The 22,893-nt window shown below is 46.7% G+C and overlaps 1 long non-coding RNA gene across 12 annotated transcripts in view; it reads right to left on the bottom strand.

Moving 5' to 3' along the window:
* Positions 1-22,893, bottom strand: part of LOC110347314 (uncharacterized) — a 376,012-nt gene that overhangs the window by 194,033 nt on the left and 159,086 nt on the right. For 11 of the 12 annotated variants that reach the window (XR_015441094.1, XR_015441090.1, XR_015441098.1 and 8 more), the window contains one exon: positions 22,142-22,332. The exons of the other annotated variant lie outside the window; for it this stretch is intronic. This is a non-coding gene — a long non-coding RNA (uncharacterized LOC110347314). The remainder of the gene's footprint in view (positions 1-22,141; positions 22,333-22,893) is intronic. 12 annotated transcript variants of the gene reach the window in all.

The following is a 22,893-nucleotide window of genomic DNA, read 5'->3' as shown; positions in this document are numbered from 1 at the left end:
CCCTGAGGCACTAGGTCCAGCCCTGCATGAGCTCACAGGCCACCCAGGTCCAGCTCTTAGACCACAGCATCACTGTCAAGGGCGTCAAACATGTCATTCTTTCTCCCACTCACCACATCACCAAATGGCACTGGCCACCCTTCCTGGAACCTCAGCTACCAGCGGACTGAACCCAGTCCTGAGAGGCTGCCTGCTTCTGTCCACAGGATTCAGGCAGCCTCAAAGGTGCAGCTGCTGCCTGGAGCAAGGCTGGTGTGCACTTGGGCTGAAAGGGCTTGGGCCTCAAGGCACTCTTGGGGCGCAGGCCAACTCTGCCTGTGTACAAGGGTGCTGGCACATTCACATTCTGCTGGTGACATCCTTTGAAGAGCTTATTAGAAATTAATATTTAATTCTCTTCTGTGGATTTAGCTTAATTATTCAATTTATTATTGCAATTACTGAGAAGCACCCAGAAGCAAAATTGCTTGCTTTGAACGGAGGACAGTCAAGGAGGGGGACTCTCGCCAGTTGCATCCCAATTTTCAGAATGCTCATTTTGCAGCCTTCACCCCAGAGGTTCCTCCTTTTGTCCCACTGAAGTCTCTCTTGCTGCAGTTTAAAGAAAAATCAAACAACTTCTTTTCTCTCTCAGAATGGCTGAAGATGCATCTGTCTCCCTCATCTCTGCATCTTCAGAGCTAAGGGCAGCTCTGAAGGTCCCAGTTCTTCCTTCTGTATCATTCTGGAGACCATTGTCCCCAATGTGTAAGTCAGCTTTTTTTGAGGGTATGGGAGATCAAACTCAAGACCTTGTGCTATTGAGGCAGGTAGTATAAACACTGAGCTAAATCCCTGGCTCCCGTAAGTCAGCTTTTCATCACTGCCACAAAATTCACAGGGAAAAAAACTTAAAGGAGGAAAGGTTTACTTTGACTCACAATTTCAGAGGTTTCAGTCCAAGGCTGGCCAGCTATGGAGCTTTTGGGCCTGTGGTGAGGCAGAACATCGTGGCAGAAGGGCATGACAGGAAAAGAAGCTCACGTCACTGAGGCAGGAAATAGAGAGGAGAAATTCCTGGAAGGAGGGGTTCTGAAGGTGAGAGGGAAAATGAGGAAGCTGAATCTCCAAAACCCATGGAGTGCCTACTTTTCATGACTAGACCACACCCAGAAAAGACAAGAGGATGCATGTGCTATCAGCTTCTGGGGGTCCAAGATATGCTCCCTAAAAACTACAAAGAGCATCCATTTCTAAGGACTAAACCATCCTGGGGACGCATGCACTATAGAAAATCCTAAACAACCAGGTCCTGCCTGCGCCCTGCCCCCCAGCAAGCAGCGTAGCCATGAGGATGCCTGCAGCACCCCACCACCCCCACCACCTGCTCTGGCCTCCTGGCTGTGCCACTACCTGGTTCCACACTACAGAGGCACAGGGGGTCATAAAGGCCATTGTCCTTAGCTCCAGAAGATAGAGCAGAAGTGAACAGAGAGAGGGCCTCTTTCAGGCTCCTTGGTGAAAATTGAAGCTCACTGGAAAAGTGAAGAGAATCTCTGCAATAAAGGCACACCAGACCACTGTACTTGGTAAGCTGGAGGGATCATCACTTTCCATCGGAACCTGGACTATCTTCAGGGGAAGAGCAGCTGGAACCTGCAGTAGAACCTTGCAGAGTTCAACCCTGCAGGTGGACAGGGAGCTCAAATTGAAACTTGCAGCCAGAAAGCTGCCTGAATCTCATGGGTCTGCTACTGGCTTGCTGAGACTCATTGACTTACAGCTGTACACTGCTCCCCACATTGTCTATTGTGACAGCAGAGACATACCCTGAAGGAGGACCTTCATTTTAATTTTTTATTTGTTATTTTCAAAATCATTTTTTGCTCTTATTTTTAATTTTCATTTTTTTCTACTCTTTTCAAATTTTTCTTCTTTTTTCTCCTCCTCCTCCTCTCTCTCTCTCTCTCTCTCTCTCTCTCTCTCTCTCTCTCTCTCTCTCTCTCTCTCTCTCTCTCTCTCTCATTCTCTCACTAACCCACATTGTTCTTCATTTTCCTTTTTGTTCCTGATCTGGTCCTAATTTGGATTTCTTCTTTATTTTTCTTTTCTTCTCTTTTTCTTCCTCTCAATTGTCATTAGTTTTAAAGGAAAGTAAATACAGTGTATAGCCTCCCTATGGATGTTAGGTTGTTCTGTTCTCATCTTTGTTCTTTCATTCTGTATTTTCCTTTTGTCTTCAACAGTTTCTTAGAGTCTGGGTGATCTTCGTGTGTCCTTTGGCCTCACTGCTAACTTTTCCCTATCCTTCTATCTATCCCTCCCTCCCCAACTCCTTCTAACTCCCCATTCCAAAGGGTAAAGTTGTTATATTGAACAGTTTATTCACTATGAACATATGTTGGGCTGGTCCTCGATTTTGATTTAATTCACACAGTTAAAGATAGATTAATAACTACCACAAATTGTCATTTTCTAAGCTATGTTTGATGCTATGGTGTTGCTGATTGTATCACTTGGGGTAAGGTGTTGTGATTGGTCTAATCAGTTGTCCTTCCTGGTATAATGAAAATGAGATAGCCTCAGAGCCACTAGAGACTCAAAACCTAAAAACCAGCTATATCTAGAAGACACCTCTGAGAAGCAATCATTCCATAAGTGTTCTAAATACAAGCAATAAAGATACTTACAATAAGCAATTTCAAAGTTATCAACCCAGGAATTAAACCAAGGACAGTAACAAAAATGAGAAGACATTTAAGCAAGGCACAAACTCAGACCTCCACCCCACCAAAGGCAAATTCTGGGGGAAATGAGGTGGAAAAGTCTGATAATCAACCACCTGGACACCCTGAACTGATAGCACAAGAAGTAACCATACAGATGAACGAGGCTCTAGAAAAATTAAAAACAGAAATAATTTCCCAGATAACTACAGAGATGGTAAGCAGAGTGAAAAACATGATTAGAGGCTCTAGAACAGAAACAGATAAAAAAAAATAGATGAGCTCAGAACCATGCTTGAAGCCATTAATGCACAGCATAAGAAAGAAATGGAAACCATGATTGCCCAACATAGGAAAGAAATGGAATCCATGAAACAGATTCAAACAGATATTCAGGAGATTAAAAACTGCACTGAGGGCTGGGGATTTAGCTCAGTGCTTCTGCCACCTACCTCTCAAGCACAAGGACCTGAGTTCAATCCCTGGTACCAAATCAAAAATAAAAACAAAAAAAAAAACTGGGTTGAAAGTATTCACAGCAGATTGAGCAGATGTGAAGATAGAATAGAAGAGAGGATTGCAGTTAGTGACCATGAAAACAGAGATTTCTTAAAAATAGTAAGGGACCATGAGAAATCAATTCAGCAGCTGCTAGATGATGCAAAGAAGAATAACATAAGACTGACAGGAGTCCACGAAAAAGCTGGAGAAAGTACAAATGACATAAAAAATCTGTTCACAGAAGTAATAGCAGAAAACGTCCCAGACAGAGGTAGAGAATTGGGCATACAGGTAAGTGAAGCATATAGAACTCCAACTAGCCATGATCAAAAAAAAATCTACACTTAGACATATAATAGTCAATATCCCAGAAACTCAACAGAAGAACAAAATCCTACAAGCAGTTAGAGAAATGAAACAAATCACCTACAAAGGAAAGCCCATCAGAATCACGGCAGATATCTCAACACAAACCCTCAAGTCAAAGAGAGCCTGGAGTGAAGTATTTCAAGCCCTAAAAGAAAATAACTTCCAACCTAGACTGTTGTATCCTGCAAAATTAACTTTCAAAATTGATGGGGAAATTAGATACTTCCACAACTAAGAACACCTGAGAAATTTCATGAACACCAAACCAGCACTCCAAACAATTCTAAAAAATATCCTAGAAAAAGACAATGAAGGTCACAACTCCATGAGGCTCAACACAGTGAAGCCACCAGGCAAGGCAAGAAACTAAAGGGAAAGGGGAAAAAAAAATAAAAGAGCCAACAACAGTAAAACATCATGACAAGGATGAGACAATATCTATCATTTATAATCATCAATGTTAATGACCTCAATTTACCAATCAAAAGAAATAGACTGGCAGAATGGATTAAGAAGCTGGTGCACAAGGACTTACAGGACATTCCAACAGCCACTGTCTGGATCTCCCTTCTATGCCCTGCCCTGGGCTCAGGCTCATCAACTGCTCTGTGTCCCCATGTTCTGCCCAACTTGGGCTGAGCCTATCTTTCTGGGACCCTGAAGTTGGTCAGCAAGGGCCTCCTTTGTATGATCTGATGACAGGTTTGTCCCTCCCTCTCCTCTGAGTCCACCCTACCCCACCCCAGGTTCTATTGAGATAGGCCTCTGGGAGCAGGGCTGCAGGAACTCCAGGAGCACATGAAGGGCCCAGGCTAGAGCCAAAGAGCCCAAAAGCAGCAGAAATGACAGGTAGGAAGACAGCATGCACTTCATATACCTGCAGTCAGCCTCAGATGTGCCCACCCTTCCATAGCAGCTTCCTCTTCACCCTGGGAGCTCTCACCACCGACTTCAAGGGAAGAGGCAGTGCAGTGGTGACAGCAGGCCCAAGGCTCCAGCTGCTCAGGCTGGGACATATGGCAGGGCAGAGGCAGGCTTTGATGAGGGCTCCACAGCCCCACCTCTGTGCTAGTGCCAGCCACAGGGGCCCCAGAAGCCATGCTGGGAGGGTGGGGAGGGACCCCAGTGTGCAAAATCCCTGGGCTGTGCAGGTCTCCGACTTGGGCCCACTTTAGTCTGGTACACAGGGAACTAAAGTTACCAGGCAGGAGGAAAGTGTGCCCACACCATGGCTTCTCACCCACCCATCCCACACCCCTCAGTCTGTTTTCCTGGGGAGCAGGGAGTGGGCAAAGGCCTGACAGGGCTTGGCTGATGGGTTGACCTTTCCAGCTCCTGAGGAAAATGTCTTGGCCATGTCCGTGACCTTCTGAGTCGTGTGGGAAGAACTTCTTAGAGGTGAGAGGTGTGTTCCTGTGAAATGCCATTGCCTGCATCCTGTGAGGGCCGGGGAAGCCGTGTGGGGTGCTGAGAACAGGCTCAGCCTTCCTGGTGCTCAGGCCACTTTCAAGGGTGGGATGGTACCCAGAAGATGAGTGAGGTTGTGGGCTGGAGGGGTGGGCAGGACCTCCACTCGATGATGGGGAAAAACGATGGGACCTCCTCCCCTTAAGACCTGCCTGTGGGCACATTCCTGCCCAGGCCCAATGTTCCAGAGGAAAGGGCTCTGTAGATGCCAGGATGCTGAGCTGGAAGACCCAGTGTCTCTCCAAATTCTCATGTTGGGGTCTTATCTGAGAGCCAAAAAATGTGACTCCACTTGGAGACAGTAACCTCACAGGGGTAATCCAGCTAAAATGAGCTCAATGGGGACCCTGGTCCATAGAGACTAGTCCTGGCACACAGGGAAATGTGAACAGAACCATGTGAGGACATTAAGGAGAGAGGCCTTGGGGGCATCCACACTGCTGCCTCTCTCAGTCTCAGACTTCCAGTGTCAAATGGAGAGATCTGTGTTGTCCTAAGCTGCCTCATCTGGGTTATCTGTCACAGCAGTCTGAGGTGTCATGAATCCCAAGCTATCCATCTCCGTGGTGACCTTAGGGAATTGTCAGAGCTGTAAGGTACCCAGGGACCCCTGGCCAAGCTGACAGGCACAGCCAACTCTGGTTATCAAGTGACGACTCCCAGCCCTGGGATTTCTTCCCAAGAGTAGAGCCACCAATCCCTGGCCACCCCCAGCTCCTCCTGAAGGCCCTGCTACCCGGACACCCACAGGCAGACTCCATTCCTGCCAACTCTCCAAAGTCAGTCACAGGATGGCAAGGGCCCCAAAGCCAGCGCTGGTCAGTAGCTATTGTCACATCTCATGCTGGAGGGAAGTGCTCCACCCAGGGCTCCAAGACCAGGTCAGGGAAGCAGCGGGGTTCAGGGACCTCTGTCCTGGGCATGTCCAAGAGCAGGTGTCCAGGTCTCTCTCTGGCAGCAAGGCTAGGTCGGGGAGACCAGGGTCCTCCTAGCTTCCTGCCCAGGGCCCATGTCCCACAAGGCCATCACAAGTCCATGGAGCTATGCTCTGTGCAGGTTCTGCTGAGACACGAAGGCTATAGCCTCAGTGCACTTTCAGGAACCATAAACGTGCCACACAATGCCATACCAAGCTGTCAGCCACTTGCTGGTGGAGCATACCCATCCCAGCGGCATAGACACTGAGGCTCAGGGCACACAGCTGTCCCTTCATCCCCAGGGTGGATGGCCCAGCCCAACCTCACGCTGCCCACAGGCAGGAAAGGGGCGGTGCAGATACCAAGGTGGGGCCAAGGCAGACAGAAGGCTGGGTGTGAGGTCTACTGTGGTCTCTGATCCAGAGTAGGGCTTGGGCTGAGTCAAGATGAGCAGGGTTCCAGTCAGGGGACATGTTCCAGGAAGTGGAAGCTGTACTAGAAAGTCCTGGAGGGGGGATCTAGAGTCCTTCTGAGAGCTGGGGATACAGGTGAGGCAGAAGTGGGCTAGGATGGAGCAGGGGTGTCAGGAGCTCCCTCAGCCCTGATCCACACTGGGGATGGGTGTCTCTGCCAGCCTACTCCTCCTCTCACTGCTCCACATCCCCCAACTGTCAGCCACCAGCCCTTGTCAGCCACTGTGATCACTTCCAAGGGATGGCCCTGCAGTGAAGGGGCCTGACATGTGCTGGCAGTGAGGGGGCCCATCACCCTGAATTCATTCTTTTTTTTGGTACTGGGAATTGAACTCGGGTCCTTGCACTTGTGCAGCAAGCGGTGAAACCACTGAGCTAAATCCCCAGCCCCACCCTGAATTCATTCTTAAATAATCCCAAGATGTGGGGTGAGAGGGGACCTGGGTCAGATACTATTTAACTAATTCATCAGATATGCAGAGCTCTAAGACCATCTCAAGGATGTAATGAACTTGCCTGTGGCTACTCCACAGAGGCTGACGTCCTTCTTTCTATACCTCAAGTAGGAAGAGATGCTAAGTTACAGTTCAGAGAACAGAGAGAGAGCTCAAGATGCGCCAGCCTGCAGGGCCCTGGTCCAGCTCCCACCTTTGCCTGCTTTGCTTCTTCATTAGAGAATTCCTCATCCATCTTTAAAACCCATCTCAGGCCCTCTGCCTCCAGGATGCCTTCCCAGGTGTCCCAGGTTGCATCAAGAGCCACTGGGATCCCTGACACAGAACTTTCCACTGCACCCTCCCAGCTCAACTCCTCACCCCTTTCCCATCAAAACCATGGGAGATGAGGACAAAGATTCCCCAGTGCAGCTGCCCTCAGAAGGAGTGACCCAGCCAGCCCAGCCTAGGGGGACTGTGTTGGTCTACACACAGTGCCTGACCTGTAGTCAGCCCAGCCTCCCCCATGGCCATGGCAGCACTAGGCCTCTGTAGGCTCTGTGCCCTGCCCTGTGAGGAAGGATAGACACTGGCCTGCCAGTCAGTGAGGACCATCTTCCACCTGCTCCCCATCTCCTGAGGCATGGGCCCAGGATGCAGATCCCAGGTATGGTATGCAGGAGGCAGCTGCCAGCCATGTCAACAGGTTAACACATCTGGTGTGCAGGAGACAGGCGGGCAGTGGAGCACAGAAGATGTCAGGCTTGCTAGTGTGGCCCCAGCTGCCCACCTTTCAGCCCTCACTCAGGGCTGGGTCTCACATACAGTCAGTTAGGCCATGCAGGGAGGAGCATCCCCCACATGAGGGCAGGGAACAGACAACAGAAAAGAATCCACAGAGGACAATACAGGGATCAGGAGGGAACTCCAACAGTTGATAGGACCCAGAGGGCAGGCACAGGCATTGGGCACATGCTGGAGACACAGTGTGCCATGGCTTGCTACCTCTCCATATCCCTGCCACACCCAGGGCTTGGATATGGGTCTCTGGGGCTCAGGGTAGGATACACCCAGAGAAGGGCAGAGGCTCTCCCAGGGCACTCCAACCAGGGCTGGACAGCACACGAGTGGCGGACTCCTGACTAGCCTCTTACCCACTGTCCCCTCCCATCTGCCCTTGCTCCATCCCCTTTTCCCCAGCCTCCATCCCAGGCACTCCCATTTCTCAGGAGCTGCTTCCCATGCAAATGTATTCAAATGACACGACATTGCAAAAACATCTATTTGTATATATTTAGACTCCATTTCAAAAGAATTATTCTAGATCAGAGCCATTTGGATAGATGGGTGGGGAACGGATTGTTTCTTAAGTGTTCACATCAAAAATACCCTGCTTTGTAAGTGGCGTGGGAACGCTGTAATTATTGGGAGGGGTGCATTCTGTGGGGAATATTGTAGAATCGTAACTTGGATCTCAGGACTCAGATCTTGGGGACAGTGTTCTGGAGAACAGTGCTAGGGCACAACCCAGGATGAGCTGCTGTCTGTCCTAAAGGGAGGTCTCTTGAAAAGTGCCTCTGAGTGGAGGTGCTTCATTCAAAGAGGCCCATGCAGGGGGGAGCAGGTTTGGGGCATGGTGTGTGGGGACACCTACTGGGAGGTGGGAACAAAGGAGGGGCTAGAAGCCAGCCTCAAATACCAGCTATATAAGTGGCCCAGGAACCCTTTCCTGCCCTCCACGCATCTAGGCAGGGATTAGGCCAGGCTTCATCTTGGGGTGCCCAGGGGACTATGGCACATAGAGCACTTGCCCAAGTGCAGGCCCAAAGTGGGTTCCCTGCTAGGTTTTGTCTCCATTCTCAAAATAACCAAAATTCCCCACTGAGTTGGCAGAAATGAAACATGGGGCTGCACTAGGTGGGGTAGGCCTGGACTCTAGCACTCCCAGGGCCTGTGAGGAGGTGTCCTCCATGGGAGGACAGCACTAGAAGGATGCAAACAGACCATACAAAGACCATTACTGGAATAATTGAGTGGTGTCTGTGATAAGCTGGTGATGTACCCTGCTTTGAGCATCTACAGGAATGTCCTTGGCACCATAATGGCCAGCTGAAGTACTACAGGGTCATGGAGTCTCCTGGTGAGGAAGTCTGAGCAGTGAAGGATTTGGCCCAAGGGATCTGTGATCTTGCATCCTATTTCTGCAACTTTTATATACAACTGAAATATTCTCAAAGGACAATGTTAAAAACTCTAGTAATAAAAAAATAAACAAGCTTTCAGAAATTAAGATCCATACAGATCAAAAAGTGAGATGAGAGAAACAAGCCCTAATATATCAATTTTCACCACTAAAAAGCCAGAGACTGTCACATTAGACTTTTAAATTTAGCTATGTGCTATTTACAAGAGACATATCAAAAGCATAGACACACAGAAACACTGAAAATGAAAGAACAGGAAAATATATCACAAAAACAGTTAAAGAAAACTGGTATGGTCATATTAAGAACAGACAGGAGAGCTTTGGGCTTAAAAGAATTATCATGTGGGATGGAAGAGGTTACTTCATTATGCTGGATGATTCAATTCACCACAACAATGCATCACTTCTAAACTTGTATGCAACCTCAAAAGAAATAGCCATAGAATATGTAACTCAAATAGGGCACTTCAGGCAGAATTCCCAAATCCACTAGTGTAGCGGAAGCTTTCAACATATTCCTCCCAGTTTATGATGGGCAAAGCAGATCAAAAAAGGGTAAAGACACAGAGGATTCAAACTATAAAGTCTTCAAGACAGATTCAGTGGACACTAGTACAACTTTGTGCACAGCAACTGAAGTGCACATGTTCTTCTAGGCACACATGAAACATTTATATGCATAGAAAGTTCTAGGCCAACCAGCAAGTCTTAACAAATTTCAAAGAACCAGTATCACACAAGAGAAATTTTCTGAAAAAATTCAATTGTTAGAAGAATATAAAAAAAATTAAAATCTCCATGAACCTAGAAATTTTACAATTTACTTCTTAAATAGTAATGGGTCAAAGAAAAATCATAACAGATACAAAATCTGAACACTGAACAATAATGAAAATATTGTATACCAAAACATGTAGACTACAGTAAAAGCAGACCTTTAGAGGGGTATTTATATACTATAACTGCTTGTGTTAGAAAACAGAAAGGCTGAAAATTCATGGGCTAAGCATCCAACTTGAGAAATTAGAAACACAACAGAATACACTCCAAGAAAGACAAAAGAGGAGACAAAAAATAGAAAGCAGTAAAAAAAATCAAAACAAATATAAAATGAAACAAAACTAAACATTACTTCTTAGAAACACTAAGGAGAAAGAAAAACTATGGAAAAACTGACCAAGGAAAGAAGCAACTAGGTAAATAAACATTAGGAACAAAAGGTAAAGATCACAGATAAATCAGAGACTGTACAGATGAGAGTACGCTATGAATAGCCATAGACCACTTCACAGGACAATCTGAACAAACTAGACAAATTCCTACAGAAATAAAATTTAGCAAAACCAACTGAAGAAGAAAAATGACTTGAATGTCTTGTATTTGTCATAACAGTAGAATATACAATATATAAAAAAGCAAAAGAAGGAATATCTTCCCAAAGACCACAGAAGAGGGAATATCTCCAAACATTTTATAACAAGGCCGTCATTACCCTGATACCCAAGCCCAGACAAGGACTCTTAAAGAAGAGAAAATTAGAGGTTAATATCCCAGATGAACATAGATGCACACAAATCCTCAAAAAAAAATTAGCAAATCAAATTCAAAACCACAACAAAAAGATTGTTCACCATGATCAAGCAAAATTTATCCCTGGGGTACAAGATCCCAAACACCTGCAAATCAACTAACATCATATAACCAATAACAGGATGAAGGATGAAAGCCATATGATCAGCTCAATCGTTGTAGAAAAAGTACTTGACAAAGCACAGCATCCTTTCATGATTACAGAAAAAAAAATCCTCAACAAGTTAGGTAAACAAGGACTATGCCTCAACTTAATGTGCACCACAGTGAAAAGCTGAAAGCCTTTTCTCTAAGAGCAAAAATGAGACAGGGATGCCCACTTTCACCACTTCTGTTGAACACAGTACTGGAAGTCCTAGCTGAATTGTCTTTCCAGATGACAGGATCTTATATATAGAAAAGCCTAAAGAGTCTATCAAAAAACTGCTAGAATGAATAAATTCAGTTAAGTTTCAGGATATAAAATCAACATAAAAAGTCAGTCCACTTTATATACATATTAAAAATGAACAATGAACAAATCAAGAAAATAATGCCATTTAAAAGTAAAATAAAATATTTAGGAATAAATTTAACCAAAGGAATAAAATATGTACATACTAAAAACTATTAAAAAATTAATGAATGAAACTGAAGATATAAATAATATCCTACATTCATAGACTGGAAGAAATATCATTAAAAAATGTCCACATAAGCCAAAGTGATATATAGATTCAATGTAATCTGTACCAAATTCCAGTGACAGGGCCAGGGATTTAGCTCAGTGGCATTGCACCTGCCTTGCAAGCACAAAGTCCTGAGTTCAACCCCTGGTACCAAAATTCCAGTGACATTTTTCACAGAAATTTATAAGGAACCACCAAAGATCCCAAATAGCTAAAGCAATCTTGAGCAAAAAGACCAAGCTGGAAGCACCATACTATCTGACTTCAAAATATAGCACAAACTATCATAATCAAAAAAGCATAGTACTAACATAAAGACAAATATATAGACCAATGGAACAGAACAGACAGCCCAGAAATAAATACACACACTTACAATAAATTGATCTTTGACAGAGTTGCCAAGAATCCATAATGAGAACATGATAGTCTCTTCTATAAATAGTGCTGGGACTAGGACAACTTGCAAAAGAATAAAACTATGAGGTATGTTAGAAAAATATAGCGAATGTTTAAATTTAAAGAAATTTTTCACAATAAAAGATATTGTCATTAGTTCCTCTCAAAATACCTCCCTCTGCTTTGAACACAGATCATCGGAAATAGTTCTGAAACTTTTTTTATATCTTTAGTTGCACTGTTGTAGCTGTATCAATATCCCAAATAGATTCAAAACATTTACTTTTCATGGTCATTTTGACTTTTGGAAAGATCCTGAAATTGTATAGCACCAGATCTGGTGAATAAGGTGCCTGAGGACACACCAGAATGTTTTTAGAAGTCTGCCTTTCAAACGGCAGGCACACACCAGTAGCGTTTACCATATATTTTTTTTAATCACACTTCATAAAGACATTCAGGAAAGAGGATTTCTAGAAATTCTTCAGAAAGTGGCCAGTAAAATGGAATAAGTGTGTTCAAACTAATGGGGAATATTTAGAGGGGATTAATAGCAATGTGTCTTTCACTGTAATAAAAATGTTTAAATTGAAATACACACCATGTTTTTTCATCCCCCTGGCAGTCCCCTATCTCTCAACAAAAAAATCAACTCAAAGTGGATTATATCATATTGTATACCTAAAATGTATCAATAAACTTAATGGAAAAAAAAGACTTACTTAAATGTGAGACCCCAAATTATGAAACCACTGGAAGAAAACATAGGGGAAATCCTTTAGGACACTGGTCTGGGCAAAGACTTTTTAGGGTAAGACTTCAAAGCACAGGCAACAAAAGCAAAAATAGACAAAACAGGATGCTATTCAATTAAAAAATCTGCTGCACAGCAAAGGGAATAACCATCAGAGTGAAAGGACAACCTGAAGAACGGCAGACAATATTTTCAAATTACCCATCCAACAAGGGATTAATATCCAATTATATAAAGAACTCAAAACACTCCACAGCAAAAACACAAGCAATCTAATTTTAAAATGAACAAATGACTTGAGCAGACATTTCTCAAAGGATGACAGAGATAGCCAACAGACATATGAAAAAACGTTCAGTATCCCTAATTATCAGCAAAATGGAAATCAAGGCTGAGGTTATAGCTCAGAGGCAAAGCACTTGCCCACTATGGGCAAGGTCTGGATTCTCGGCACCCTAATACCAAACAACAATAAATTAAAACAACAATGAAATATCATCTCACCCTAATGAGAGTGGCTATTATCAAAAGATGAAAGACAATCAATGCTGGCAAGGAGGTGGGAAAAGGGGAACTTTTATGCACTGTTATTGGCAGTATAAATCAGTACAGCCACTATGGTAAAGAACACAGAGTTTCCTCCAAAAAATAAAAATAGAGCTACCATATGACCCAGCAGGTCCCTTCTGGGTATCTATCAAAAGGAAACGAACTCAGTGAGCTAAAGAAACACCTGCCCTCCTGTGCTCATTGCAGCACTATTCATAGCAGCCAGAACATGAATCAACCCAAGTCAGCCGGTGGAGGAATGGACAAAGACAATGGGGTGCAGATACACAGTGGAACACTAGCCAACCTAAAAAATGAAGGAAATCCTGTCATTTGTGCCAACATGGATGAGCCTAAAGGACATTATGTTAAGTGAAATAAGGTAGGCTCATACAAGCAAGCACCACATGATCTCTCACATGAAGGATCTAAAAAACCTGATCACAGAGGAGACAAAAATGGAATGGTGGTTACCAGGAACTGAGGACATTGGGAAGGGGGAGAAGAGGGACAAATTCTGCAGCTCTGTTGTACAACATGGTGGCCATAATCAATAATAATGTACAGTAGGTTTGAAAATAGCTAAAGGAGTATACTTTTAAATTTGTCACCATAAAAATCATAAGTAGGTGAGAAGATGAGTATGTTAATTAGCTCAATTTAACTACTCCACAATGGATACAAAAATCAAGGATTACATTGTATATTACAGACACATTCAATCTGGCATTTGTCAACTAAACATAAATATTAAGAAAGAAAAAAAGATAATCTCTAACTCATTTGGTGAGACTGATTCAACCTTGATACAAAATCAGAGAAGATCAGGAAAGCAAGGAAATGCAGAAGTTCATTTAGAGGCAAAGGTCTTAAATGGAACATTATCAAACTAGATCCATCAGTGAAGGTTAACTATTATAGCTTCTTACCCAGTTGAATTTACCCTAGAAATGCAAGGATGGTTTAATGGTAGAAAATCTACATGACATTCATAGCAACAGATTAAAAGCCAAAACTAAGCAATGGGTTCAGCATAAACAAAAGTAAAGAACCTGATGAAACTTAAACACTTCAGCTCACTGAGTGATTGAGGTGTGTTTGAACGTGTCCCCCAAAGGTTCGTGTGCTTGGTTCCTTGTGTACAGATATGGAAGATAGTTGGATCTTTAAGTGGTGGGGCCTACTAGGGTTCCTGGGAGGAAATTCTGGCCTCTTGGAGCAGATCATTAGAAAGACTGGGACTGACTTCTGAATGGCCCTCCGGCTTCTTGTTTGTGACATGGTCTGTCCCTGCCAGATGCACTCTTGCCTGACACCATCCACCATTAGGCACTCACCAGACTCCAAACCAAAAGGGCACCATGTGATCTTGGACTTTCAGCCTCCAAAACTATGAGCTAAATAAATTTCTTTCTTTATAACCACCTTCACATATTTTGTTGTAGTAATATAAGGTGGGCTAATATAAAGTCCATCCAGGATTCAAAACAAAAAAACTCTTCTAAAACACTTAGCAAACTTCCTTAATCTGCTAAGAAGTAGGTACAATAAATCTAAAATAAATATTTTTAGCAGAAGCATTACTTTAAAACCTAAGAGCAAAACAATACTCCAGGTCTTCTCATTTGCTGCAAAGGATGGTGACTCACAGGCAGAGAGAGATGCAGGAAAATAAAGAGACCAGACTTAGTGGGTCCGAAACAGAAATGGTGCTACTGCAGGGCTGGGCACCCAAGGGGAAACACCAAAGGCAAAATGTGAAATCTTCAGAATGAAGCAAGGAAGAATGTCTCTCAGTCCTTGCATATAGGAAGTTTCCAAGTGAGGCACACAGCCCACAGCCATCAACAGACTCATCAGGCAAGTGAGAAAGAATTTGTGACCAGGGCGCTATTTTTACAGCCATATGGTCCAAGAGGCTTAGACTGAGGTCAGGGCACATGCATGTACATATATATGTGTGTGCAGACACTCCAGAGCCATTAAGGCAGAAAAAAAACCACAAACAACTGATTTTAAAGATGGGCAAAAGGCTTGAACAGACTTTTCACAGCAAAGGAAACACAAATATAAACATATGAAAAATCTAGCCTCGTTAGTAATCAGGGAAATGCAAATGAAGGCCACAATTAGATACTATTTTACACCCAGCAGATTGGCAAAAATTAAGGAGTCTGACAATATGGAATATTGGGAAGACAGCGAGCAGATCAAAGTGAGCACAAATACTGCCAGCAAGACTGTGAGAACTCATGGCCACTTCCGGTAATTTGCCATGTCCTCTGCCAAAGCCCAGCCACCCAGGCACCCAAGACCCACGTTACATTGGTGATGCAGGTTGAGAGACGCACCAGCCCCACTCCCCTTCCAGGAACCAGGAACCAGGAACCAGGAATGGTGCTCATGGCATGTTCATATCACCAAAGCCCAGAAACGCCTCACAATTGGGATCCATTCACACCATGTAATTTCATGCCTCAGTGAAGATATGAACCACTGCTGAGCATAAGCACATGGCTGAGCCTCCGAAACAAAGCTAGATTTTAAAAAGCAAGTCTCAGAAGAATACAAATATTATGGCATGATTTTTATAAGCTAAAAAGTAAGCAAAACTAAACAGTACATTGTTTAGCAGTAAACACATTTTAGCAACATTGTCTGTATGAAATGATGTAAATCCATTTAAAACTACATGAAAGCAAAGGAATAACAGACATCAAATTTAGGGACAGGTTGTACTGGGGAGAAGCAAATGCTGGGGCAGGTGGGGCTGCCCAAGAATGTGGGTAGTGGTCACTTCTATTCCTGGGTCAGGAGGACGCTAACAGAAGGCCACTATGTTGTTATACTTTATGTCATAAATATTGCTACATACAGCCTCAGGTAAGCACCCATAATGTATAGAACAAGATCACACAATGTCAATGCTGAGGCCAGCTGGGTCTTTAACATGCATTACCTTTAACAGCCAGAGCAACTTTCATACTGCCTGTGAATGCAGCAGTCAGCTTTTCCACGATTCTAATATTCCACTGTGCTGATTCTAAACATGTGAATTCACAGTTCCCACCAACCAAAGATACTGCACAAGAGCATGGAATTAAGATTCTGATATCCCAACAGATTTTGCCACTGTCAGATTCCATAGCCCCTGTTCCAGAGGGTCCCAGAAGGGTGTGTCCACCTGCTCCCACTGGCCAACCCTGGAGGGCAAAGTAAAGCCCTCAGAAGAGGCAGGGTTGGGCTTCCCAGGAGACCCTCTGGTAAGAGCTCCAGGCTGCACTTACAGCCCGGGCCTTCTTTCAAGCTATGCAAGGTCCCACCTCTGGGCAGGGCCAGACAATCCTAGCTGTTAGGTCTCCCTGACCTCCACACCTCCTGTCCATTTGAGGATTCAAGAGCCAATTTCCAAACCTCTGCCATCTCCTCCTGGCACTCTCTTGGTTTCCTCATTCATTCATCCATCCATTCATCCTCAGAGGAGGAACAGGCTGGCCCGGTTAGAAGTTAGGTTCTGGGCTTATATGCAGGTACAATACTGACCCTGTTGCTTGTGGGTGTTACCGTGGGAAGTCCCAGGCCTCTACATGCTTTGCTTTTTATCTTCTTTTTGGAACCTGGAATGATCCTGTGCTGAGGACTGGGGAAGTAGATGGCACATGCAGGGGCAACCATCTCAGGCAGAGCTAGCTGCCTCTAGATGAAGCCTGTGGTCCCTACCTTCCATGCGGCCAACTATGCTCTTCTTGGCAGCTTTTCTGTCCTGTAAGCACTGCTCAAGTGGCTACCCATTGAACAAGAGGCAATGAGGAATCACAGACCTCAAGAAAGTGCACCCAGAAGGGTTCCCCCCCGGGCTGTGTTCCCTCCTGCATGGACCCTCTCACATGTCTGTGCCCAACAGGTGCCAGGGCCAGCATGGGCACAGCCATGGACATGTGGCACTGTCCTCCTTGATAAGTGGTCACTAGTTCTGGACTGAGTCACGAGAGCCCTGGGGGATGGAGGTAGGAGGGGCACAGCTCCTCTAAGGCCAAGGTTCCCCCAGGGCAATGTGGAAGTGAGTTTGGACAGTCGGTGATGGCTTCCTGCAGGATGCAGGAAACAGTAGTGCCTAGAAATTCCAACCACACCCTAGAGGACAGAACACTTAGTCACAGGCAGCATGAAGGCCACACCCTCACACACTCCTAGCACTCTCTCTCTCTTCTCTTCCCTCCCCCTGAGTCACTCGTGGATTCTGATCTCTGCCTGGCACCCAGGCTGGAAACTCTGCCCCCTAGACATATGGAGGAGTTCCCAGTTCCACCTGTGGGCCCAGCCTGGGCCGCTGCAGAGTCAGGCAACAGGCTCTTGGCACTACAGACTGTTTTGTGGCCCTGATTCACAAGACATACAGGTGGCACATGTCTCAGGCAGGCTCTAGGAGTAGGCCTGAGTAGGGAGCCTAGAAGCTGAGGGGGGTAGTGTTCTCAGAAAAAGCCTTCAGGGAGGAAGGAGGCAGAGCTGGGAAGTACTATGTGCTTGAGTGGCATCCTTCCTCAGCCTGACCCACAAATGGCACCAGGTCATTCCTTACCTTGGGGCACAGAGGCTGGCCCTATTCTCCCATGTCTGGCATTGCCAGTGGCTAAGGTCACACACAGGAGAAGGGGTAACTGCAAGCCAGGGCATCTCCTCTCCTTCTTTCCTTCCTTTTTGTGGTACTAGGGGTTGAATCTAGGGCCTTCCCACTTTCTCATATTTTGAGACAGAGTTTGGTTAAGTTGTTTAAACTGGCTTCAAACTCAAGATCCTCCTGCCTCAGTCTCCCATAGTCACTGGAATTATAAGCAAGCACCACCATACTCAGCTCGTAGGCACCTTTCCAAGCACACAGCCATGGCACTAGACCAGAGGAGAAGCAACAGTCCCCAGCTGTGGCCTTGACAGGTGGCAGAAGTTATGCTCCTCAGTGAAGCTTCCTGAAGCTGGTAAAACCCAACCACAGACATTCCTTGTGCTTGTTTTCCCTCAGAACACTTTGATCTGTCCGCTGACAGCAGCATTAGTGAATCTTCACTGGATTAACCAAAGCAGTACTGAGTACCAGAGGGGTTGGAAAGCACTGAGACATGGCCCCAGAAACTTACAGATGTGGAAGGCGGCCATGTCCAGGGGCACATTATGTGACATGGGGTGGTGACCCAGCTGGGTCAGTTTCTGCTCCATGCAAAGCTGGGATGCCTGCCCCAGGTGATCTATGAAGAGCACCTCATGCACTGAAGATGGCCAGGGAGTGATTGTCCTTCCCTTCTCATGGCCGTGGGGGTCATGGGAGTAAATCACTCCTCCTTTGGACTGTGGTCTAACCAGCAGAAGTGAGAGGGCAGAGGCCAAAGTTGCAGCCACCTGCAGAGCAGCAGCCCATGGGGGAGCTGTCTGTGGTGCTGACGCCCAGACCCAAGTCACCTCTGTGGGCCAGAGCACTGACTGAGGTCCATATGCCACTTACAGAAGAGGAGAACACAGAGGCCCAGATCCCACAGAAAGCAAGCGACCACTGGGGTCAGTCCAGCCTCCTCTTCCTCAACCCCTTACCTTCCTCTAGCAGGTTTCAGTTCTGATACTGACCCCTGAGCCCAGGCTCCCATGCCCACCACCTAGGACAGTGATGGCGAACCTTTTAGAGATAGCAGTGATACAGTCTGCTGCAGAATGCATGCCATAGGTTCACCACCATGGGCCTAGGACTTCTCTTAGAGCTTGGACTTTGTCAGTTAGGGCTGAAACAGGAGATTCCAACTCTCAAAAATGCCATGAAGGAGAAATGAGAGCTGATTCTTCCTGATTTGGAGGGACAAGCAAGTGCAGAGAAAAGGCTGTGGAGTGCAGGTTCCACAAGCAGCTCCAGGCAGCAAAAGTGCTTCCAGTGAGGGTGAGTGCTCCTGCGCATCTCTGGGTGGTGCTGCCTACCACTTCTGCCTTCTGAGGTGCCAGCCCAGTTCTGGGTACCTGGCGGTGAAAGCAGTGGCTCTTCCTTTCTTCAAGGGCTCTGATGGGACTGGCTCCTCTGACTGCAGAGCACGCACTTTGAGAGAGGGTTTGTTTGATGTCTGGGCAGTTTGTTTGGTTTAATTTTATTGTTTTCCCTTTCTGCTGTCAAGAGGTAAACAGGCACTGCATCACCCTCCTGAGCAGACCTGGATTAATAATGCACTGGTAGGAGTGGGAGGGGAAAGGACTCGCTCCTTTGCTGTATGACCAGCCCAAGTCATTGAACCTCTCTGGACCTCTTTCCTTCATCTGTAAATGAGGCTGGAGTCCTTGCCCCAACCTGAGGCTCGAGTTGGCATGGCTAGTCCCAGTGCTCCAGAGAAGTGCTGTGCCCTCTGACAGGCACTTGCAGGTTTCACTTCTTGCTCCCAAACTCGGTAGAGGGAGTGAGGAAAGGCCAACCACAAATATCAGGCAGCAAGTGAGTAACACTACCAGGCCTCAACAAGACACTAAGCTTTGTTACTTCCTGGAGGCCTTGCCCAGACAATATCACAGGGACTGCCACTCGCCTGCTGTCCTCTCTCCTCGGGGCAGCAGTGACCAGGCCACAGCAGTGACCATAGTACCTGGTCTCTACCTGGCTCCTCTGTGTCTGGGGCAGATCACCTAACCTCCCTCCTCCATTTCTTCTGTAAAATGGCCACCTTCCTGCCTGCCCTGCCTAGCTCAAGGGACACATGTGAGTCAGTAAGGACACATCTGTTCTCCATTAGGCCCTGCCCAGGAGGGTGAACACACAGAGCCACAGATCTGAGCACAAGCCCAGCCCCTGTCCTATCCCTGGCCCCATCCCCACATCCTGAAGGGTGGCATCCGAGTCAGTACACAAGAGGGTAGACAAGGGCCTCAGACCACAGAGCCCACTTGTGGGGATACACTGGGGAGGGGACTGGGTGAGCCATCCAGCCCAGGCAGGAACTGGACTTAATGTGGAGCAGAAAGGGCACTGAAGTTGCTCAGGCTGGGCACCTGCCCCATCCAGCACTACAGTACAACAGCTCCCCTGACTTAGCACCAGGAACAGCATCAGTGACAGCAGCAATCACAAAAGTGGGGACAGTGGAGACTATTTCCTGAGTGACAAGTGGTGCAATGCGGCACACACATACCTCACTGGTCCCATCACGGTAGGGCAATGCCCCAGTGCAGGGAAGGCATAGCTAGTGCTTGGGCACAACTTCCCAGGCTGGAGGGACCAGCACTGTGCTTGGCCCAGTGGCCCCCATGGCACTGCAGTCTCCTCTGTGCTCTGTGCCTTAGGGGGCACTGCAGCATCATGAGTGACCCCTCTGAGTCTCCACCTCTTCTTCTCTAAGTGGTAATGACAATGGTGTCACCCAGGTCTCTCCTGAGGGCCGGAGGAAATGGGGTCACCCATTGCTGTCATGGACTTCAGAGTGCAGGACAGGGGGTATGAAGATACTCAGGTTTCCCCACTCTTGGCTGCTCCTGCTGCCCACCTCCAGACCCCTCCAGACTTGAGACTGGACAGAGATGGTAGGGCCAATTGCAGATGCCCCGCCTTTTCCAGAAGACAGAAATCAATTCCATGCAGAGATTTCTGGCTTTTCATTTAGAGAGCTATAAAACTCTGTGCTTCCTTTTCACCTTTGCCCTTGCAGAAACCACCAGAGAGCCACCCACTCTGGCCCAGGAGCCTGCCAGGTGCAGTCTGGCAGCATACTAAGGCTTTTTAATGAGACTGATCCATATCTGTTTGCAGCAGCCAGAGCCTGGGCCAGCTGAGCTTGGCTGTGTTTTCCAGGCACCGGAGGCTACAGCTAGCTGGCTTCTCTAATGCCCTATGGGGCTGGGCTTCCTGGCAAGGAGGCCTTCCCTCCTCTAACCTCCCAGCTGCCCCCTGCTGCACCTGATGCAGCCATAAGTCTACCACTCTGAGTACCACACCCAGTGGGCCTCCACAAACAGTGGTACACTTCCACATTTTCAGACAGCTCTGGCCCAGAGGCCCTCTGTACACAGCAAGCTGGGTTGAGGACTGCTGCTGTTGGATACCTTCTTCTGCCTTTGCACATCCTCCCCTGAGCTTCCCCTTCCCTCCACCAGCCTTTCAGAAAAACACCCTTTCCTTCTTCGACTTCCTAGCTTCGTAAGAAGTATTGAGGTCAATGGGGAAAGTGTGGCCTTAGTGAAACCAAGATTTTAATTCTGGCCCTGTCATCAGCCAACTGCTGCATCAGGGTAAGTCCCAGGCCCTGTCACATGTCATTCTCACACCTCCCAAGTGGGTGCAATTCAGGCTACTGCACAGAGCACAGGCTGGGTTAGAATGCAGTAGGGAAGGAGAGCCTCTGGCAGAATGGTGCCACACTCCAGTGGTTCCTGGTGCCAGCTCTGTGTCCCATGCCATGCACTGCCCAGTCCTGCCCCAGAAGAAGCCCAGAAAACCATACTGGCCCCTTTGTTGTGTCCTGGACACCCCCCTTGAGATCAGTCCTGTGCTGACTGCCAGGATGGTATAGAAATATAGCCTATGCCCATCTACAGGAGCTTGAGGCCAATTGGGGAAGCAGGCCTAAAGTGTCACCAAATGTGAACAGAGCAGCTCCTGAGAAGAGGTCTCCAGTGGCTGCCTCTGGGGCAGTGAGAAAAGCTGGACCCCTGACCCCACCCAGGGAGGCCTTTGATAAGATACGAGCATCTCAAAGACAGATACAGCTTATTTGTCTCAGTTCACCCAGTGCTTTGTACAGTGCCTATTATGGAGGGCTCACTACCATTACTATAATCATCACCACCATCAGCACCTTTATCATCACCATAGTTACCAACACCATCATCATCATCATCACCATAAACACTATCAGCATCACCTCCACATCACTGTGACCACCACCATCACTCCGCCATCACCATTACCATCACCACAACCACAACTAGCACTACTACTATCAACATTTTAATCTTTACCACCAACACCAATACCACCACCTTTTCTGTCAACAGCTCGTGCTCAGTGCTTTACATATGAAGCATTAATAGTATTATATTTTACAAAAGAGGAAAATGAGATGCACAATAAATAAACAACATGCTCAAAGTCACTCACAACTAGTTACTGGCCAAGCTGGAATTAGAACCCAGTTCAGTCTGACTCCAGGGACAGTCCTCATTTGTTAAATAAACAGTGGTTCTGCCCCTATTCAGCACATTTTCTGAAGAAGGGGGCCCTTCTGTTGAAGGAGGACAAGATGCCAGGGCTGCTTCCAAGGTCTTCTCTGTTGCTCTGGGCCACAGGTACTGTAGGAAAAACAGATTCATTTGCATGCAATTTGCATACAGCTGCTGAAAATGAACCCAGTTCCCCACCACTTCAAAACTGCATTGTTTCTGCCTTGAAAGGGAGCTTCCCACACGTATACACCCCGCCCCCAATCACCCCCTACACAGTCGCCCTGCCTGGAGTGGTGGCCCTACATCACCTCTCTGCAGGAGACAATTTCAGCACCCACTTTAGAGGTGACCTTGAACAAGGACTTCCTCTTTCTGGGCCCAGCCTCCTCGCCAACAGCAGTGTTTAGTAGAAATCATGCAAACATGGGGTAAGGGGGAGCAGAAAGAGTCTCTTGCAGGGGTGATTCTGAGGAACACCACCTCAGTGGGCAGAACTGTCCCCAAGCCTGAGGTCTCCTACACAGCTGACCCCAAGAGTCTGAGCAGCTGGGCTGAGCAGGAGGCCAGGAGCGGTCTCTTGGAGCTGCCAGGCATCTGCTTTGCTCTGGCCAGCCCAGGCAACCTCTGGGAGTTCTGTCCCCTCTAGGTCCCCACTTTCAGGGAGGTGACCTGATCCTCCCATCTCCC

The sequence above is a fragment of the Heterocephalus glaber genome, unplaced genomic scaffold (genome assembly GCF_053883595.1).
Source record: "Heterocephalus glaber isolate CG9 unplaced genomic scaffold, H.glaber_assembly_v1.0 deba00000281, whole genome shotgun sequence".
Taxonomy (NCBI): domain Eukaryota; kingdom Metazoa; phylum Chordata; class Mammalia; order Rodentia; family Bathyergidae; genus Heterocephalus; species Heterocephalus glaber.
The sequence above is the reverse complement of the archived record's forward strand: the minus strand, read 5'-3'. Positions and strand labels throughout refer to the sequence as shown.